We start from the raw sequence: 20,090 nt of genomic DNA on the forward strand, positions 1-20,090 counted from the left end.
TTTGCCTGGGTCTGGGAGTAGGAACAGGGATTTACTGTAAATGGACCCAAGGAATCCCTTTGGGGTGATGGAAACATTTTAAAACTGATTGTGGTGATGGTTGAACAACTCCATAAATTTAGTAAAAGTAGTTGAATTATACATTTAAAGCAGATACATTTTATGTATGTAAAAATACAATGGCTATCTAACAAGGTAATTACGAGTATAACCTTTTCTAATGTATGGAATATACTATGTTCAGAAAAAAGCAGTCATCTGTAATTGCACACCTGCATCCAAAGAAATTCAAAGAATTTGCTCAGTTTGCATTATATTTCAGTAAACGTTATGAACTGAATATGCAGTCATGCCGTGCATGCTTCCACTGTACAATAGCTTCTCCCTCAGCCTGTAGTTTTCGCTATTACATTTTAAATCTATGATTTTAAGCAAAGCCTGTAATCTAGGCGTTGTTGGGATTCCTAGGGAAATTCCAAACAAATTTATTGGAATTACCCCTTTTAAACATTACCCAGAATTACTTACATGCCTTCAATCTGTTTATGCCATTACAGTAACTTTTTATTCTGATAGGATTTCAAACTTACAGAAAAGTCAAAAGAATAGTACAAAGAATTCCAAATGTCATTAGCCAGATTCATGAATTGCTTACATTTTTACCATTTCATCTTCATTCTTTCTCTCTATATATATTTTTCTATGTATTTTTCTTTTTCAGATACAAATATGTTGCATGTGCACTGGAAAAGCAAGATTAATTATCAAATTACTTAAATAACTGTAATTTTCCTGCTTCCATAGAAAAAAATCATTATTAAAAAATTCTTAATTACTCTTCATAGAGTTTTTGAGAGAAGCAAATGAAATAATCTGTGTTAAACTGTTTTGCAAATTGTGATGTGCATATACAAATATGAGTTACTATGAGAAACAAAACAAAAACAGTCCATTCTAGTTTCCCCTTGCAGTTGAACTGGCAATGACCTTGTACTCTATATCTCTCTTTGTATGTAAAGTGACTACTTTGGAAGACAGCGCGGAGGCTTGGATTGGTCACAGCTGAGCTGACTGATTTTTGGACTGAGTGTAATGGCTAAGTGGAAAGTCCCAGCAAAATAGAAGCAATCATCACACTTCTATGATATGTATCATAGGACATTCAGAAAAAGGTAGAGACACCTGTGTGATCATAAACCCACACAAAGGAAATGAACCAGCATTGGTAACTGTGTTTTGTAATTGTTTTTCCTGGTCATCCATGTCTAAGCCATTGGTCTTCCATCGTTGATCGTGTGTAGTTGGAATCACAACAGACAAAGCACATCTGAGCCAACGCTAATCAGAGGCAGTTCATAGAAAGGACCCCTGGCTGCAACCCTGCTGACAATGGAGAGAGAGAAGAACAAATAATAGTGAATGAAAAGGAGCTGTGCTAACAAGGAACATGTTAAAACAATAGCCTCCACAAGTGCCCCCATCTCCAGGTTTATCATGTGCTTTCCCTCCAGCAGCACCCTAGTCTAAAGCGTCTCATAATGAACCCTCTTAGCCTCACGGAACCTCACAGATCCTGTGCAGACGCCCAGCGGGTGTGGACAGCAGCAGTGGCTGTAAACATAGACATTAACTGCTCCTGGAAAGTGGCTTGAGACAACACTCTGGAAGGGCAAGGTCTTCCAAAGCCATAGGGAAGTCTTGTTCACGTGAGCACTTCTGTGAGTAAACATGTGCACAACTGGGTGCTAGTGCATTTGCAGGTGTGCGATTTCGTTCATGTCTAAACCATGCTGTTGTGGAAATTATCCCACGATCTCAGCATTGCTTCTGTTGTTGAAGGAAGTGAATGGGCAACATGCTAGGTCTGATCAGCATTTTGTACAGTCAAGCAAAGATGATAAATCTGAATTTTTAACTGTAACTAGATCACACACAGAACTTCTGCCCAAGCCCACCTCAAACTTTCTTTGAGTATGTTAACAAGATTGTCCATTGAGTTTAACACAGTATGAGAGACTAACGACTTGGAAATGAACTTTCTTGACTGTTACCAGTCACTTATTGATTTATGATCATCACTGTCTAATTAAAAAAGGCTCCCATGGCTCTTAAGTTTAAAATGTTAAACATGACCCCAGACCTGGCATCCTGGGCACTAGTGCATTGAAGAGATTGATTAAACTAAAACAATAGGCAGGGACATGCCTAAATACTCCTGTAAGAGATGGATGGGAAAGATGCTCAAAGCCAAGACAATTAGGAAGAAGAGGAGGATCGCAGTATGTTTGGCCTGAAGAAGAGAAATTCTAAGGTCTTCAATTTTAAGATGGCTGTTAGAACTAGACCTAGTATTAATCTACAGATAGATTAATATTCAATATTGGGAAGGTATTTCTAATTATCATAGTTAATTTTAAAATCAAATGGATGACTGCTGCAGGGACAGAGTATTGTTGAAGTTGTTCAACAGTGATACCTCCCTAAGTCAGAATCCAATGAGAAGCAAACCGAGAACAGACTGCATCTGTATCCCACAGCTTAGCACAGATCCCAGCAAGTGGCAGGTATCCAAACACCACTGGTTAGATGAAGTATGCCCAAGGTTCCTTTCCAGCTAATTATTTGGTTCAGTGAAGTCTTTGGAGGGGGAACAGGAGTGTGGGAATGCAAAGATACACTGGGGGAAGCGGGGGACACAGCATGCTTTAGACAATACATAATTGATACATACTTTGGAAAATACTTTCAAATATTTCAAAGCAAAATTCCTTGGAGCATAAACAGTGGCCAGTTCTGTGGTCCCTATCTTAGTTAGGGTATTGCCAGCTGCTGTAACACATAAGCACTAATATTTCAATGACTTGATGTAAGGAAAGTTTATTCTTGCAGACATAGTGGGCAATATAGGTGGTTCTAGTGAATAGCCAACTCTCCCACATGGAGATTCAGATACCCAGGTTACGTCTGTCTTAAAATTCTGCCTTCCCTTAAGACTCCAGAGTCATTTCCAAGGGCAAGGGCTTGAAGGGGCATGAATACAAAAGTTTTATGGCTTACATATGACACACATTTGTTCTGTTCCCATTGCATGGAAGACTTTCATTCATGCCTAACTGCAAGGGATGCTGGGAGCTGCTGCCAATAATTTTGCTGGACAGGTAGTAGTCTCCTCTGCTATATTCACGTGCACCCTTCTTCCCACACATAGATAACACTGAGTACCTCTCAGAGACCCATCTATTACAGCAACCATTTCAAATATTAAATTTTTTGAGAATTCATCACCAAATCAAGTGACTAAGGATATGCTGATAAACTTTGCGGGAGTCCAATAAAATATTGAGAAATCTGCCAAAGTCACATTGCAGGAATTTATTTTCCAAGAAAGAGAACCCATGACTCTGTCAGCTGGCATTCTGAGGCCAACAACTACACTTAATGCCATATTCAATTCCCCCTTTGAACAGTGAAAGGGATATCTCAACCAGCACCTGAGATGATACATTCTAGTTTTTCAACTATTCTGACTGTTTAAAGAGATTCTTTAATACCTAGCCAATGTTTCACTCTTCGTGGCAGCAAGCCAAAGCATTTTGCTCTTGTCTGTCAGTGGGTAAAGTTTGCCATGCCAATAAAAAGAACAGCAAGATCAAACATGATGAAGGACTAATACCTTTGCATTCCTGTCTCCTGCCTTTTCTAGTACAGAGTGATTGGCACATTCTTGCTCCGTGACAATCTGAGCTATATCCAGGATTACAATATCTTCAGAGTTCTCAGGAAGTCTGCTGAGCAACCTACCACTTCCCTAAACCCATCAACTCGGGCCTAATAAGGCATTATTTTCTCTACATTACTGATCAATTACATTTTCATTGCTAATTTATTAACCACATCACTTTTATTAAGTTTACTTTCTGTCCCTCGTCCATAAAAAAGAATGAAATCTTACTATTTGGGGCAACATGGATAGACCTAGAGGGTATTATGCTAAGTGAAATAAGTCAAACAGAGAAAGACAAATACCATATGATCTCACTCTATGTGGAATCTAGAAAAACAAAATAAATAAGTGAACAAACAAAACAGAAACAGATTCTTAGATGCAAAGAACAAATTGATGGTTGCCAGATGGGAATGGGGTGGGGTACTGGGTAAAAAAGGTGAATGGGGTTAAGAAGTACAAATTGGCAGTTACAGAATAGTTACGGGTATGTAAAGGACAGCCTAGGGAATATAGTAAGAAATATTGTAATAACAATGTATGCCAGATGGGTACTGGAAATATCAGGGGGATTACTTTGTAAGTTACATGTAATGTCTAACCACTATGTTGTACACATGAAACTAATATAATGTTGAAAGTCAACTGTAATTGAAAAATAAATAAATAATGATAAAAAGACTACTTTCTGTTCTTTGCTCTTTGTTTTAAAACCTATCTTCCATTTGCTCTTCCAGGCCAGTACTCTTTAATTTTAACAGCAATATCCTTCTTGCACTCAGTTACTGAATAATCAATTATTTTAAAAATTAGATTTCTTACTCCAAAATATCTGGTTTTGTGTTATTTTTGTTATGCAATTTGTGATGTCGGTGTCACCTGTTCTCTGAGCTCACCTTGTTCTCCCTCTCTGGGGTTATGGTAGAGATTTTCTTTGCCTGCTCCTGTTTCTCTTCATCCTCTGGGCTCAAATCACTTTAAAGGGAACCTTGAGCAGTAGCAACCATATAAGTAGTTAGAGGCACAGGTTCCTGCTGGCAAAGTGGCCATCTTGTGTAAGGCACCAGAAGGGAACATCTCTTCCCCTGGGAACGCTCAGCCAGAAGTTCTCCTTCAGTCAGCCTCAGGGAGGCAGAAAGTCAGCCCACTAGGCATCTTCTCCCACAGCTCCAAAACCTGGGCAGCCCAGAGGTTCTCTTAAGATGACATGCACACACGCTAGGGGCCACAGACCTCTGGGGGCCATGCAATTATACCACCCTCATTCCGAGTGCAAGTCCTGCACCTGTTCGGCCTTCTCTGGCCCCTGGCAGAGCCTGAGGGTCACATACTTCCTGTCCTGCCCACTTGCAAGCCTGGCAGCTGTGCACGCAGGACAGCTGGTGGTGGATCAAGAGGAGCTGCACAAGGAGGGCATCAGAAGTCCTCACTCACTGCCAACTTCCAAGAATCTCCTTCACTAGATGCAATTTTAAGAATCTTAAAATTCTTTCTGATAAAATGTCATTATTCGCTTATCTCCTTTTAAAGAGTAGCATTTGGCTGCAGCTCAAATCTTTCAGCCAGGACTCTTGAGAACCAAGAGATAATTCTCCCGTTGGTTTGAGGATTTGGGGACAAAAGACCTTTTATTGTGATAGTTGATTCTGTTTCAGGAATCTATCAGGCTCTCAGATAGTCACTAATGTTTCCACATCTCCACATCTCTGCCCTCTTGGAGCTGGTTTGGGAATGTTAATTGCCAGGGCCAGTTAGGGGGAAAGAGTTACAAGAATGTCAGTCACCATTTTGTATGGGAATGTCGTAGGGATGATCATAACAACGCTCTCTCGCATTTATCATGCATTACTATATATCAGACTGTCTTCGAGGAAAGTATTTTCTGCAAACGATGCCATCAAATTATCACAATAATCCCAAAGCCACCTTGCCAATGCGATACAAGACAAAGGAATAGTCAGAAGAGAGACAACGGGACCATCTCAGCATTCTAAAGCCGGTAGTGTGAGTCAGTGTGACCGTCAGGCTGTCATTTCTTCTGCTGGAGTAAAGGTCCCCAGACTTGGGATTGCAGAGGAATGTTAACATTGGCATATTTTGGTAATGAGCCTGCCAGCATTTTTGTTGCCAAGTGTCTTCACTTGGAAACATCTACTATCTATTTCATAAAAATGAAATGTAAATTTCAAAAAAAGTAGGAAAGGCCTAGCCAGTTTTGCTCAGTGGATAGAGCATTGGCCAGTAGACTGAAGGGCCCCAAGTTTGATTTTGGTCAAGGGCATGTACCTTGATTGCAGGCTCAATCCCCGGCCCCTGTCAGGATGCATGCGGGAGGCAACCAATGGATGTGTCTCTCTCATAGCTATGTTTCTCTCTCTTTGTCTCTCCTTCTCCCTTCCACTCTTTCTAAATATCAATGGAAAAATATTCTCCAGTGAGGACTGACAAAACAAACCAAAAAAAAGTAGGAAAAGACAAAGTCTCATAATTTTAAAAGCGGAATAAATATAAACTTTATGAAAAGCTCACCCAAATGTGAAAATGCTGCCACCAACTACCATCACAGAGAAACTTTTGGAAACCAATTGTTGGGGGAGCTTCAGCTGCCAGAGGTATTTCCCTCCAGGAGAGAAAAAGAGGGGTGGGGTAGGTTCAGCCAGCCCTGCAGCGTGTCTTTGTCCCTTCTGATTTCAAAGGGAATCCACCTAGCAAGTGTCATCTACCTCCTTCATGTCTGAACAAGATACAATAGAAGCAGCCACAGGGCTATAATGGTGACAAATGATTCTACAAAAGAATAAACCACTAAAAACCAGATCTTTCCTCCTTTCAGTAGAGTGTTCTGTGCTCCAGCTCTGGAGCCAGGCTGCTGAGTCGGAATTCCAGCTCCACATTTCACTAGCTTAATAATCTTGGGCAATTTTCCTAACACCTCCAAGCCTCAATTTGCTCAGCAAAATGGGGATAATAATACCTCAAAGAGTCGTGGGGTTTAAACAAGATGATGCATGTAAATGTTTACATAAGTGAAGCTTATTAAATGCCAGGTCATATTACTGTTGAGCAACTATGATGCTCCAGACACATGCTAAGTGTTGAGAATAAATAGGTGGTTACCAAAAAATGGCCACATCAATCCCCTCATTCTCTTCTGCAGCATGACTTTGCTGGTCCTGCCATCAAAGGGTGGAGTCTATTTCCCCACCCCGTCAGCCTGGGCGTCCTTGTGTCTTGTTTTGGCTGAAGTGCTGCTGTGTGACTTCTGGACTAAGATTAAAGAGACATTGCACCTTCCATTTCTCCCTCTTGGGAGCCTGCAGCCATGTAAGAAGGCTCCAGCTGGCCTATTGAATGATGACAGACCTCTGGAGAGAGAAAACCTACCTGGAGGACAATTTAGATGCCCCAGCTGACAGCCAGGACCAAGGTCCCAGATGTGTGAGAGAGGTCATGGTAGGTACTCAGCCCCAACTGAGCCACCTCACCTAAATTCCTCACCCCAGAGTCATGGGCAACTCAATGGTTTTAAGGCATTATGTTCTGGGTGGTTTGTGATGCAGCAATAGGAAACTGAAACAGAAGACATAACCCAATCCATAGTGGAAACTAGCAGAGACCCATAAACCACTCTCAGATCACATGGAAAATACGATGACAGAGGCACTGGGCCTATGCCACCTACTGTGGGCACACAGAGAAACAATGATTCATCCTGCCAGAGCCAGAGAGTTGAAAAAGAGAAGACCTGGGAGATTGGAAGGGACCATCAAAGCTACCTGAGTAGGCACAGCCCGAAAAATTGAAGGGAATTTCTGCTCTCCACAAAGGGCATGCCACTTGACAGGCAGGGGGGAGCTGGCAGGTCTGGACACCTCAGAGGGATGTATGTTCCTCTGCTATCTAGCTGAACCTTTCTAATGAAAGGGACAGATATAAATATTACTTAAGTCAGGGATGGCCTGCCATTGTCTTGTCATCTGTATGTATTTTGTGTTCCCAACAAAAATTGTACATTCCTTGAGAACAGATGTTCCCTTTACTTTGTCTTATTTTCTACCCCTATCCCCACTCTGCCCATCCTACTCCCTAGCAAGGTGTTTTGCCTAAATAAATGTTCAGTAAATACACAGAAAATGATGGATTCATGCAATCTTATCCTTGAAAAGAAACTTGTAGCTCCTCTAGTTTAAGCTCCCCCTCAAAGTCCTTCAAAGCTAGACAGCCCCAGACTTGGCTACTGATGACTGGTCAGTGGATAAATGCTATATACATCTCCTGCCCCACCCATGCAAGGATACAGAGACAAGCTTGCTACCAGAGCCTTCACGAACCCTCAGGAAAACTCAGGCTGAAGCAGGTCTGAAGACCTCACCACTCTCATGACTCTTTGTGCTCCCCATTGATAGGAATTATCCAAGTACTTAATGAGTATCTGCCCCTTTGGACTATACACTTGGAGTGCATGGAAGCATTTACCCTACTCTTTACCAGACTCCCAAAGCCTAGAATAGTGCCTGCCACAGAGTGTGTGTTGTGTGAATGAATGAATAAATGAATTACTGAATCCAATTATAAGACATGGTCTCAAATACCTGGCATTTATTGATTTATAATGTCTGGATACTTATGCTATACCCAAATAAATAGCCAAATTCATGCAGGAAAGAGGTCCAAACATCTGTGTTCTATATATATTCTATATAATTTCCATAATAATAATTAATATAAGTTGAATGCTTACTGTATGCCAGGCACTGCTCTAAGTACTTACATATGTTTACCTTATTTTACACATGGGGGATTTCTTTAAGGAGTTCCTATTACAATCCTGATTTATAGGTGAAGAAATGTGAGGCACAGAGAGATTCAGCAACTTGCCCAAAGTCACACAGCTGGTAAGTAGCTGAACTTGGATTCAAACCCAGGCAACTGCACCTTTTAGAGACTTCCCTTTACACTGAACAGTAATGCTTCTCTTAATGAGTTTCCATTAAAATTAAAGAAAGAGCAACAGAAGACTCAGGTGACAAGATATGGCCACTTTTTCCCATGAGTTTTTTTGCTCAGTTTCAGCTATATGTGTGTTGAAGACTTGCTGTGTGTCTTTTGCAGCTTACAGGACTAAAAATAAGTCCGAGAGAATGCTTCTGGAGGGAAGGAGTCCAGGCATGGCAACAGCCGTTGAGTGCTCAACATAGCATGCAGGGGATCCTGTGAATGAAGCTGTCTGAGGATCTCAATGATGGGCAGGGGCTCCTTCCAGAGAAATGCCCTTCTGTTTGAAAGGGAGGGGCCTCGTGGGCAGGGCCAAACACGTCTTGAGAGGCAGCACCAATTCTAGGTCCACCTCTCTCATCAACCAAGTGCCGGGGAAGTTTAGGGTCACATCCATCCACACCCAAAATCTCAAGCTCTTTCCCAGCAGAAAAATGATTTAGATTCTTTTGGAATTTACACTGAAACCTAACAGTCCCAAGAAAAGCAGTTCTCACAGCTCATGACCACTCTTCAGTCTACTTCCCAATGATGACCAAGTGCAGGCGGCAGCAGCTTGTGGTCTTCAGGACCATTAAACCGAGTCAAGTCTTGATGGGCATTGGGTCTTGTATTAGCAACAATATAGCTATGAGAACTACAAACACAGCTTGCTTCCAGACCAGAACTCTCTTATGTAATTTGTTTTTAATAAACAGAGAAAGAGCCACAGTTATCACACTGTGTTTGGTGTGAATTTTCTCTTAACAATGTTCTGGCAGATGTCAACAGAAATAGCAGGAAGGAGGAACTGCCATTACAGAGCTTTCTGTTTCTACATTGGCAGATGTCAAAACTTTCTGAAAAGAAGTGTTCTCCAAAGTCTCAGCTTGATTCTTTAGTCCTCTGCCCACATAAGTGAAGCACATGTGAGAACTTCAATGGTCCCACTCACCAATGTGTTTCAGTGAAAGCAAAATTAAAAAATAAGTATCGCCTGGCCAGTGTGGCTAAGGGTTGACCCAGGAACCAAGAAGTCACTGATTTGATTCCTGGTCAGGGTATATGCTCGGGTTGTGGGCTTGATCCTCAGTGTGGAGCATGCAGGAGGCAACCAGTTGACCATGTTCCTCTCTCATTGATGTTTACATCTCTCTATTCCTCTCCCTTACTCTCTCTCTAAAAATCAATAACAACATATTTAAAAAAATAAGTATCTGTGTTGCGAGTTCCACAGTCTCCACTTAAGGGCAAAGGAAACCAGATCCACAAGAAGGAGAAAGGAAGAAGACACTAGGTTTAAAGGAAAACTCATTTTCCACGTCTCTTTCCTGCCACCTTCTCATCCCTTGTTGTCCAACTGGCATTGATCCACTTTGAAGTCAACAGTAAGCATTTAAAATACAGTGACACCCTCTGTTTTCAGCTTTGCTGCATAGCAAAAAAAGAAAAGAGAGAGAGAGATAGGAAAGACCACGAAGGCCCTTATTAGAAGCTGCCTGGTTCCGTTGAATAATCAATTTTCTGGTAGACAATGTTAACAAATCTGTGACTTTGTTCTGTTCCCAGTCCCTACTTGTCCACCCAGCCCCTCAGCACTGGGTTCAAAATCTGAAAGCAGACTGGCCTCTAGGAAGACCCTGGCTTATCAATTGTCAGCCTTGTGATCATGGGAAGGTTGATTAACCTCTCATTGCCTTTATTTCCTCTTTTGTAAAATAAGGATAATAAATTGTAACAAGACATAGAGAGTTGTTATAATTAAATAAATGGGTTAATGGGTGCAAAGAAAATCAGCATAGAAGTACCTAGGAAACTCCAATTTTAACCATTCGTAATGTTATTCTTTTTATTAACCACCCTTATCCCACCATTCAATGAAAAGGATCTGTTAACCAGTATTTGCACCAAGGCAGAAGCTCACTGATTGACTTTAGTGTGTAAATTGGTGATGGATTTTCATGTTCTACTTTATATCTCTAATTGTGACATGTAAGGCTCTTTCCCTAGGTTACATTTATTCAACAAACTTTTACTGGCAGATGTCAGAACATAGAGTATGCTGGGTACTATAATGTATCCCCAGTACATAGAGGGTGCTCAGGAAATGTTGACTGGTGGATGAATGAATGAATGAATGAATGAACGAATGAATGAATGACCCTCTCACAGATGTAATTGCAGAGGCTTGTCTGTCCCTTCATTTCAGCTCCTTCCAGATCTGGGTGCTCCCCACTCCTGCCCAGGGCTGCAGAGCCCCTGGCTTCAGCCCTTCTCCTGTTTCCCTGCTTGGCTTCCAACCAAGAAGCTCTGACAAAGAAGCAGTCATTAGAACACATCCTCTTTGTATTACTATAGTCAGGGGTTATAAAGGATGCTCAAAAAGAATGCATCTCACATGCATATGGAAAGTATCTTCACCCTTTACTCCAATCAAGGACCTATTCTTATTTTGCCCTGTATAACAGGGCCATCTCCCAAACTTGAATTACCAAGTGAGAAAGGAATACTTTGTACAGAGCTGTGGCATCTGTGCTTTGACAGGCTCTGGGAGTAATCCAGCTGTATTTCCATCTTTATTTCCATAGAGTAGACATTGATTGATTCTGGCCACTAATACCAATCTTCCCTTATTTTTGGTGATTACAGTCATACACCCTCCTCTGCAAGTGATTTAGGTGGGGCCCTTCCCCACTCCCTGTCTCCAAAATGGAACAAGTGTCACAGCCTGGACTAGCAGGGCACCCAACCTGCAGAGCCACAGGGATGGGTGAGGGAGGGTCCCTGACTCAAGTTGATCTAATCAAGATGAATCTCGGGACTAAAACAGGTGATTCCAGGATAAAGCATTCTCTTCTTTTACATTGACTATGCACTGGGGGAGATTGACCCTGGAACTATGGGGGCCAGAAGATAGCACCTAGGAATGAAGCAAATACAGGGAAAGACAGATCTGAGGCCCAGGAAAAGATTGCTTTGATGATTTCACTTGAGCCCTCAATCAACCCATGTGGGAAGCCAGATTTCCTCTGGATTTTCAACTCTGTGAGTAAATGAACTCCCTTGTCCCTGCTTAAGTCTGTCAAGGTTCCGTTTTTATTTATAATCAAAGAGTCCTATGTTATCCACAGATCTTGTCACAGGGCCTAAAGTTTTACATTACTTATTCCATTGTATTAATCCAGGAAATAAAGCTGTAAAATTGCAAATGTGTTCTAAGCAATCAGCCCAAGAGGTCTTTGTAGTTTGATAACTATCGTTTTCATTTATTTGGCAATATTCACAATTAGACTGTAAGCACCCAAAGGATTTAACCCAAAACTACATTAAACAAAAGAAGCAAAGCATCGTGAAGTTTCATAGTCTAAGACACTCCTTTTAGGTAATCTCCCTCTGTAGAGAGCAGTAACTGGAACACGGGAAGGTGATTTAAACTTCTTGGATGTGTGGGGCTTGCAATGAGCTATAAATGGGTAGGATTATAGAGATAAAGGTAAAAGGAAAATTTTTTTTAAGTATTTTGTTTCCAGTGACTTCCACAGACATTATGGACCATAAAAGAAGAACCCAGAATTTAGTTATCTCAGCTGGATTGTCAGTAAGTCAGTTTTTCAAAGTCTTTGTCCAAAGTTGGCAAATAAGTGGAGCTTTATGAGCCCACGAGCCTGAGATTCTTTTATTCACTCAATCAATGCTATTTATTGAGCACCTACTGAATACTAGATGCTGTGCTAGTTACTGGGCACTGGAGATTCGAATGAGCACATTTCTTTCACCCAAGGCTTAGAGTTCATGAGTAATACAGACAATTTCCCTCACAACTATAACAGGGTATGGCTGATGCCTTTACAGAAATGAGCTGGTGGCAGTGACAAGGGCACCTGCCCCAGGCTAAGAGATGGAGAAAGGGACTCAGGACCAAGTGGTTTGGGAGCAGGCATAAGCCAAGCAAATGGGGAAGGGATGGCATTGCAAGAGAGAATGATATTGGCAAAAATACAACGGTACGAGAAATGGAACATTCAGTGAACTGGATTTGGTCAACTGAGCTCCCGTGCAAGAGTGGAAAACAGCGCGAGAGAAAGCACACACCTCATCATAATGGGTTCTTTCTGCCAAGCCAAGGACAGCATTTGATTGGGGAAGCCTTCTGTGGCTCCCCATTTGTTACAGAATAAAATCTAGAACTCTGGGATCCTTGAATCAAGACCAGCGAGACGTGATTTTGCTTTTTCACATCCAGTAGAAAAAAGAACAAAATATACGAAGAATGCAGAGCCTGAAGACACTCCCTGGTATGGCATTTTGTTCACATCAGCTGTATCCTTTCCCTTATCTCTACTTCCCAGGTAACCCTGGGCCCAGGAGATGAGAGGAACCACAAATATCCTCATGCAAGTCCCGTGCTCACCCACCCCCAACAAGCCATACTCAGCTTAGAATCATTTTTCATTTGGTATGAAGTCATTTTTAAAGGGCCTGCTTTTCATTAGAAAGGTAACACGATAGTCCCTGCGGGGATGCATCTGAGGCAGAAGTGAAACAGCCTTTTCCTTCAGGCGGCGGCATTTTCCTTCCCTGGCTTTCCTGAGAATAAGCGTCGCTGAGTCTTTTGTTCAGAAAACTCTGCCTAAATCTTGGGCTCTGAGGTATTTGGTGTTGTTGCTTTGTTTGTGTACTTGTGTTTGTTTTGATAGGCATCTTTTCATAAAATGGGCCGGGTCCAAAAAACATTGGCTCTGTTCCCACGTCTCTGCCATGGGTCAAATGTGTCCCAGGTGTGGCTCCCTCAACATTCTGTGTACACATGATTCTCATTACACAATTCCCAAGGGCTGTGAAAACATTTTCTTGAGCCTCCTCCAAACAGCCACAACTATGAACTGGTAAACACCAATTGGAAAAGCACTGTTTATTTCAAATGTAACTTGGGCAGTCCCTCAGCCTGATGCCTGCTCAGGCTCCACGTGGCTTCATTGCCCTCCTGTCCATCACCACTAAGCTGTCTCCTACCCCATCATGCTTCTTGGGTTTCTCAAGAGTCCCTCAGTCCTGCCCTGGATTTTCTGACTCCAAGACACAGGAGCACCGAAAGCATGTGCAGGCGGGAGGAGGGGTCAGACCTTCTGAGGCCCACATCAGAATTTCACTCCCTTGCTCATCCTTCAATGTATGTAATTAGAACATGCTTATTTAGCCTTTAAAAAATATTTTTATTTAATAATTTTTTAACTAAAATCAGTCCATGGAAAGAAATGGACAAGATCACTAAGGGAACAGCAGTTTGTAGAAAAAGCACTGGACCAAGAAGAGGGAAGAGCACTGGGGAAGGGATGCTTTGGGGCCGTGTTGGAAAAGTTCTTTTTTTCTCGGTGCCTTAGTTTCTCCATTTGTAAAATTAGGAGTTAGGTCCGATGGTCCCTAAGCTACTGAAATACTATGATTGCAATACTTGTTGAAGTGCTATGATTCCATTATATTGAATCTGGGTCATTAAAGGTAGAACTGTAAATTTAATTTGACTCATAATGGCATCTTTTTTTGTGAAGCAGATATTGAGAAACCAAAATCTCACATTTGTCATCAATAAAAATAATCACTTTTAGAGTGGGAATGAAGGGATAAAGCTTAAATCGTGTATAATACATAGAATAGAGATTAAGATGGGTTTTTCTTTCTCTTTTAAGGATCTGAGTATGAAAGTATTTCTGTAAAAGTCATACTTGACCTATCTGGTAAAGTCAACTTCTTCTCTGACTCTAGAGGTTTGGAACCATTCCTAGCAGCAAGCAATAGCAGACATAAAAACAAAGCACAAAGTCATCAGAAGCATGGCCAAGCTCCTCCATGCCCCACACCATCTCCTGATAATTCCAAGAGAGCCATCAGGTAGAACCACCACGCTGGGAACCCTGGGCCTGACCTAGGGAGGCAGCCTCCTGCCTTGGTCAAGCTCCTCTAAAGAGAAAAGAAAGAGGAACAGGTGGGCAGCTTAATATAGACACCCAGTTCCCAGAACTTATATCTGAGTTTAATTGGAGCCCCTGAGGAGGGCTGCTTTTGCAGGTGAGGCTAGAGAAGATGACACAAAAATAAAAGAAGTCAGGATGGTTGGTAGCAGTAAGGTTCAAGAAAAGCATCTCTCAGGCCCAGGATACTACTTGGGGACTAGAGGTATGAGGATAGGGTCCAAGATTCAAGGAATCTAACCATGGTTTCAGGATGCTGGTCCCAGCAAGAAACTGGATTGCTAACTTTGAACCCAGTCTAATCTCCAGTAATAGATGGGTCAGGATCTACTGAATCAAAACCTTCCTGGCAGGATCGGCTCCAGAACGTGATGGTGATATCAAACCTTAATGAGGAAAGAAAAGTCCACCCTGTCCATCTTCCTTCCCCCAAGCTGCTCCTACTCCACTCTTCTTCCACCTAGATTAGACACTTGTCTTTATTACCTACTTACTGTCCTGCCCCTAGCTGGGGACCTGAGTTCTCATTTAGTTGGCCTGAGTTTAATCCTCACCTTTCCCTACTCATTACATGCTACAAAGCCATGGGAAGGCTAGTGCACCCTTGCTGACCCTTGGAATAGTGCCTGCCTCCAGCCCCCAGCCAACACCTTAGCAAATACTGTGAGATCCAGACAGGATAGGGATCTGAACACCAAATCCAGGTGTTCTAGTTTTTTAGTCATTTTTAAAAACATATTTGACATCACCAATAGAGACTTGAACCTACTTCAGATAGTTTCCATTAAGAATTTCCAAATGAGTGGAGTGGCAAGCCATCCTATGGGTATCTCACACTTCTCAGAAGAACTCGATCATTAATCAATTCCAAGGCAATCACTCGGGACACACTGATAGCCACACTCAATCCTGACAACTAGAGTTCCAAGTCCTTAGATCTGTGACTCCAAGTTCTAAGTCATCCTGGACCTTCTGGATTTTCATACCAAGTCTTCCTGCTTTGGGGCTTCACATCTTTTAGAGACTCTAGATCTGCCAATGTTAGTCACCTAACACAGGGAAACATTAAAGGTCAAGGATTTTTTAGGCCATAGTCATGCTCTGAGGCTTTAATGCTGATGGTCTTGATCTGGCATCTAGAAGAGTTTGGGAAATCTGGAGAAGGGGCTGTGTGTAAATTAAATAAGAGTCCAGAGACGAAACATAATTTTGAAAGGCATTATAGGGAGTCAGATGAGACTTAGCTAAAGGAACTAAGTTCTCCTTGTCTTAGGACCCCTTGCTTTTTATTAACACAATTTGTCCTAAGGCAAGGTGGAGATATATACATCAAAGGGTAGGGTTAGGTACAGAATCCATTGTCAGATTGGGGAATTACCTCCGGCTATTTACGTGTTTGGCCAGGAGGAGGCAATAACATGTAGATTAAGATGCCCTGAGCTGTCTGGCAGTAAACAATCAATTTATGTATCCTTTTCAGGTTTAGGGAAATGCCTTTCACCCATCCCAGATGATTCAGCCCTGCTGACATGCTGGAATTGGCTTCCAGCAAGGCTTCAAGAAAATAAATGAATACCAATATATAGTTAAAAACTGAGGTTAAGCCCAGCCGGTGTGGCTCAGTGGTTGATCATCGACCTATGAACCAGGAGGTCATGGTTCGATTCTGGTCAAGGGCACATGCCTGAATTGCAGGCTCAATCCCCACTGGGGGTAGAGGATGCAGGAGGCAGCCGATCGATGATACTCTGTCATCATTGATGTTTCTATCTCTCGCTCCCTGTCCCTTCCTCTCTGAAATCAATAAAAAATATATTAAAAATAAATAAATAAATATTAGTTTGTAGAGACCCTGGTCTGGTAATGGGATTCAAAGTTTAAATTATTTCTGTTTTGCCTTTTACACTATACATAAATTCATTTTGATGTCAACTCAAAGGTACAAAATGGAAGCCCGTGGTGAAAATGAGCCCTGTTTGGGGCGACCTGTGGCCCCCACTTAAAGATGAATTCTTATCTTTTGAGCTCACCCCTTTGAAATTAAACCCCACCTCAGCTTGTCAAACTACCTCTGCTCTGCACCCTGTGAGCTTGGAGGTGCTTAGACACACTCCAACCCCCAGGATGGACACCAGAAGAAGTAACCAGAGGGAGTGATAATACAAAATGTAATCAATTTGATTTCCATATGCATTCCCCTCCCTCTCTCATTCTGGCCATGACTAGATTTTCAACTTGTTTTTTCCAAAATAATGGAGGTCCTTTGTGGGGTTGGAACGATGGATAATGAGGAAGAGAATGTGAAATTCAGTAATAAAGGTCATTCTGGCTTCTGGACATGCAGGAGGAAGGAAGCTCTTCCATCCTTTTCTGATCCTTCTAGGCTGCCTGCTGAAAGCGTCCTGAAAGATGAGGCTACAAAAATGTCAATAAGAAGTTGAATCCAGTCGAAACCGGTTTGGCTCAGTGGATAGCGCGTCGGCCTGTGGACTGGAAGGTCCCAGGTTCGATTCCGGTCAAGGGCATATACCTTGGTTTCGGGCACATCCCCAGTAGGGGGTGTGCAGGAGGCAGCTGGTCGATGTTTCTCTCTCATCAACGTTTCTAGCTCTCTATCCCTCTCCCTTCCTCCCTGTAAAAATCAATAAAATATATTTTTTTTAAAAAGAAGTTGAATCCAAAGCAATGCCAAACGTAGCCAGACTTTCCATCCAGCCTCCAACTACCAGCCCTTGAATAGAGTGGATAATGCTCAGGCTTTCCAGGCTTCCCAGCATGGTTTCCTATGTTGACGAAATCCCTTCCTTTATAAGTCTTTGTGAGTAAGGGCCCCTTCCCCCTTCTAAAGATGAAAAACATTTATATTCATTTTCCCAGCCCTCTCAGCAGCTAGGACATGGCCACATGACTTAAATGTGGTCAGTAAGTGGCACCCACCCAGCACTTTAAATCTTGAGGGAGTGACATTGCAGGCTAAGGTCCAATTAAAGTGAGTACACAGTGGCTTCAGGGAAGTGCGCAGTGGCACGGGGAATGGAGTGCTGGCGATGCCAGAGGGCACAGCGTGCAGGGGCCATGCCTGTGGTGGGACTGTGGTTGTGCCTCCCCCCTCCCTCTGGAGCCTTGTTCTCCAGGCTTCCTATCAATTGTGCGATTACCCAATAATCTTCCCATAAATCTTTCTTCTGTTTCAGTTAAAGAGAGTCGGCTTCTGCACAAATAAAATACAAATCATGTTGGAAGAGATTGATTTCTGTCCCCTTTGTTGAACTCAGGAGTGGCCACATGTCTTGTTGAGTGGAGAAAATGTGAGCAGAAATGACCACGTGCCACTTCTGGGAAGAAGTTTTAAGAACCAGTCCATGGTTTGCTCTGTCCCTTTTCCTTCAGCCAGAGGAGGGAAAATCATCAATGTTTCAGATAGACCAGAGGTCAGCCAACTTGGTTTATAAAGGACCAAAAATAAAGATTTTGCTTTACGAGCCATGTATCCTTATTCCAACTACTCTATCCTATTGTAGTGCAAAAGCAGCATATAAATAATACAAAAATGAATGACCATGTCTATGTCTCAATAAAACTTTATTTATAAAAAGAGATGGTAGACTGGATTTAGCCCATGACCCATAGTTTCCCACTCCTGAGACAGAGGCAGCTTTATCAGTCTCAGTCCTAGAGTAAGGAGATGAGGGGCAGAAACACAGCAACTTGAAACAGGCATGTAGCATGAGTGAGAAATACAACTTTGTTTTTGTAAGCCTCTTAGCTTTGGGGGTCATTTGTTACCACAACATAACCCAGCTTATCCTGACTGATACATAAGTATACAAAGATCACCGCCATGGGATCAAACAGAAGTTGATTATATATGATTTGATGAGGTTGGATCTATGGAATGAAGCAGAAAACTCTTTTATGTCTCAAGGTCAGAGTCTTTAGTTCTGAGATAGGGCTTCAAATGGACCGTTGGTGCCTGTAACCCCATCACCGTTGTCATCACAGAGCAGCAGTGTAGTTCCGTCTCGAATGGCCTGCTGGAATAGAAGCCCAGAGAACTGGGTTCTAGTTCTCACCTCACCTGAAATTAGTCATATGACTCTGAACCCAACCGCTCACCTCCCTCCCTGTCTCTCCAGTCCCCCATGTGAAAAACAAAAAGGTGCACCAACCCGGAGGCATCTTCTTCAATCTCTCCCCTCCCCCGACAGCCCTGTTTACCGGATGACTGACAACAACAGGAGGTACAAAAATGGCCCTGGGTAACAAAAAGCTCCTTTTGAAATCGATCCTGTCTGCTGGCACATGCACGTTGAGCTCCTGGAAAGTTGGGGTCATTTTCCAGACCCACAGGAAGCAGCAGGATGGAGCCAGCCGAGCAAAGCCAAGCCGCCGGGATGAAATGTGAGTTCTGTGCCCACGCTTCCCTGCATCCCTACTGAGAACTTAACACTCAGCAGTTTAGTCACTCTTGGCCTTGGGAAGAAATTCCTTCATGCTCCTTGGTTGTTTCCAAAGTATGTTCTCATCTCAGATTCAGTAAAAATATTAAAAAATCGAGGCTGAAAGCAGAAAGGCAGACCCCCCCTCATTTTTTTTTTCTTTAGTTTTATGCCCACAACAGGGTTGAGGACCTTCTTGGAGCCAACAGCACGTGCTGCACCAGACCCAGCCCAGCGTCTGGTGCCAGTGGGGTCTGGGCATGAGAAATTCCAGTTTAATCCCCACGCCGGAGGCTTAATCCCTGAACTCTGAATCAGTCCTTTGCACAGACGGCTCTCGGCCGACTTGTAAATTTCCATCCTCCAAACCATCCCAGGCCAGTCAACTGCTGACCAAGCTCCCGGTTTCGGGGTGAGAGCCTCGGCACAGCCCTGCCTGCATCTCAGGGACAGTCAGGCAGGAAAGGGGGCGGGGGGCGGGGGTGCCTCAAAGACCTCTGCTCTAAAGTTCTCTCCCATAACCTGCCACAACGTCTGGGGTTGCCCCCATCACTACCATTCTTTTGTCTGTGGTCTCAGAGGTCAGCACACAGACTAAATCAAGCCCATTGTCCAGTTTTACAAATAAAGCTTTATTGGAACACAGCCATGCCCATTCATTTCTGTGTTGCCTACAGTTGCTTTCCTGTTACAATGCCAGGGTTCAGTTGTTGCAACAGAGACCGTCTGGTCCATAAAACTGAAAATATTTACTAACTGGCCCTTTAGAGAAAAAGATGGCTGACCTCTCATCCAGTGCTTTCTACCAAAAGTGGTTTTATGTTACATTAGCACATCAACAGCTCTGAAAATAATGTCAGGATAACGAATAGGGAGCAAGATCCTATACATTATGGGCCAAATTGAATGTGTGTGTGTGGCAGTTTGTGTGCAGAGATTAGAAATGAAACCTGGAGAAGAGAAAGCTGAGAGAAAAAAAACTTG

Source organism: Eptesicus fuscus, chromosome 15, assembly GCF_027574615.1.
Source record: "Eptesicus fuscus isolate TK198812 chromosome 15, DD_ASM_mEF_20220401, whole genome shotgun sequence".
In the NCBI taxonomy this organism is placed as follows: domain Eukaryota; kingdom Metazoa; phylum Chordata; class Mammalia; order Chiroptera; family Vespertilionidae; genus Eptesicus; species Eptesicus fuscus.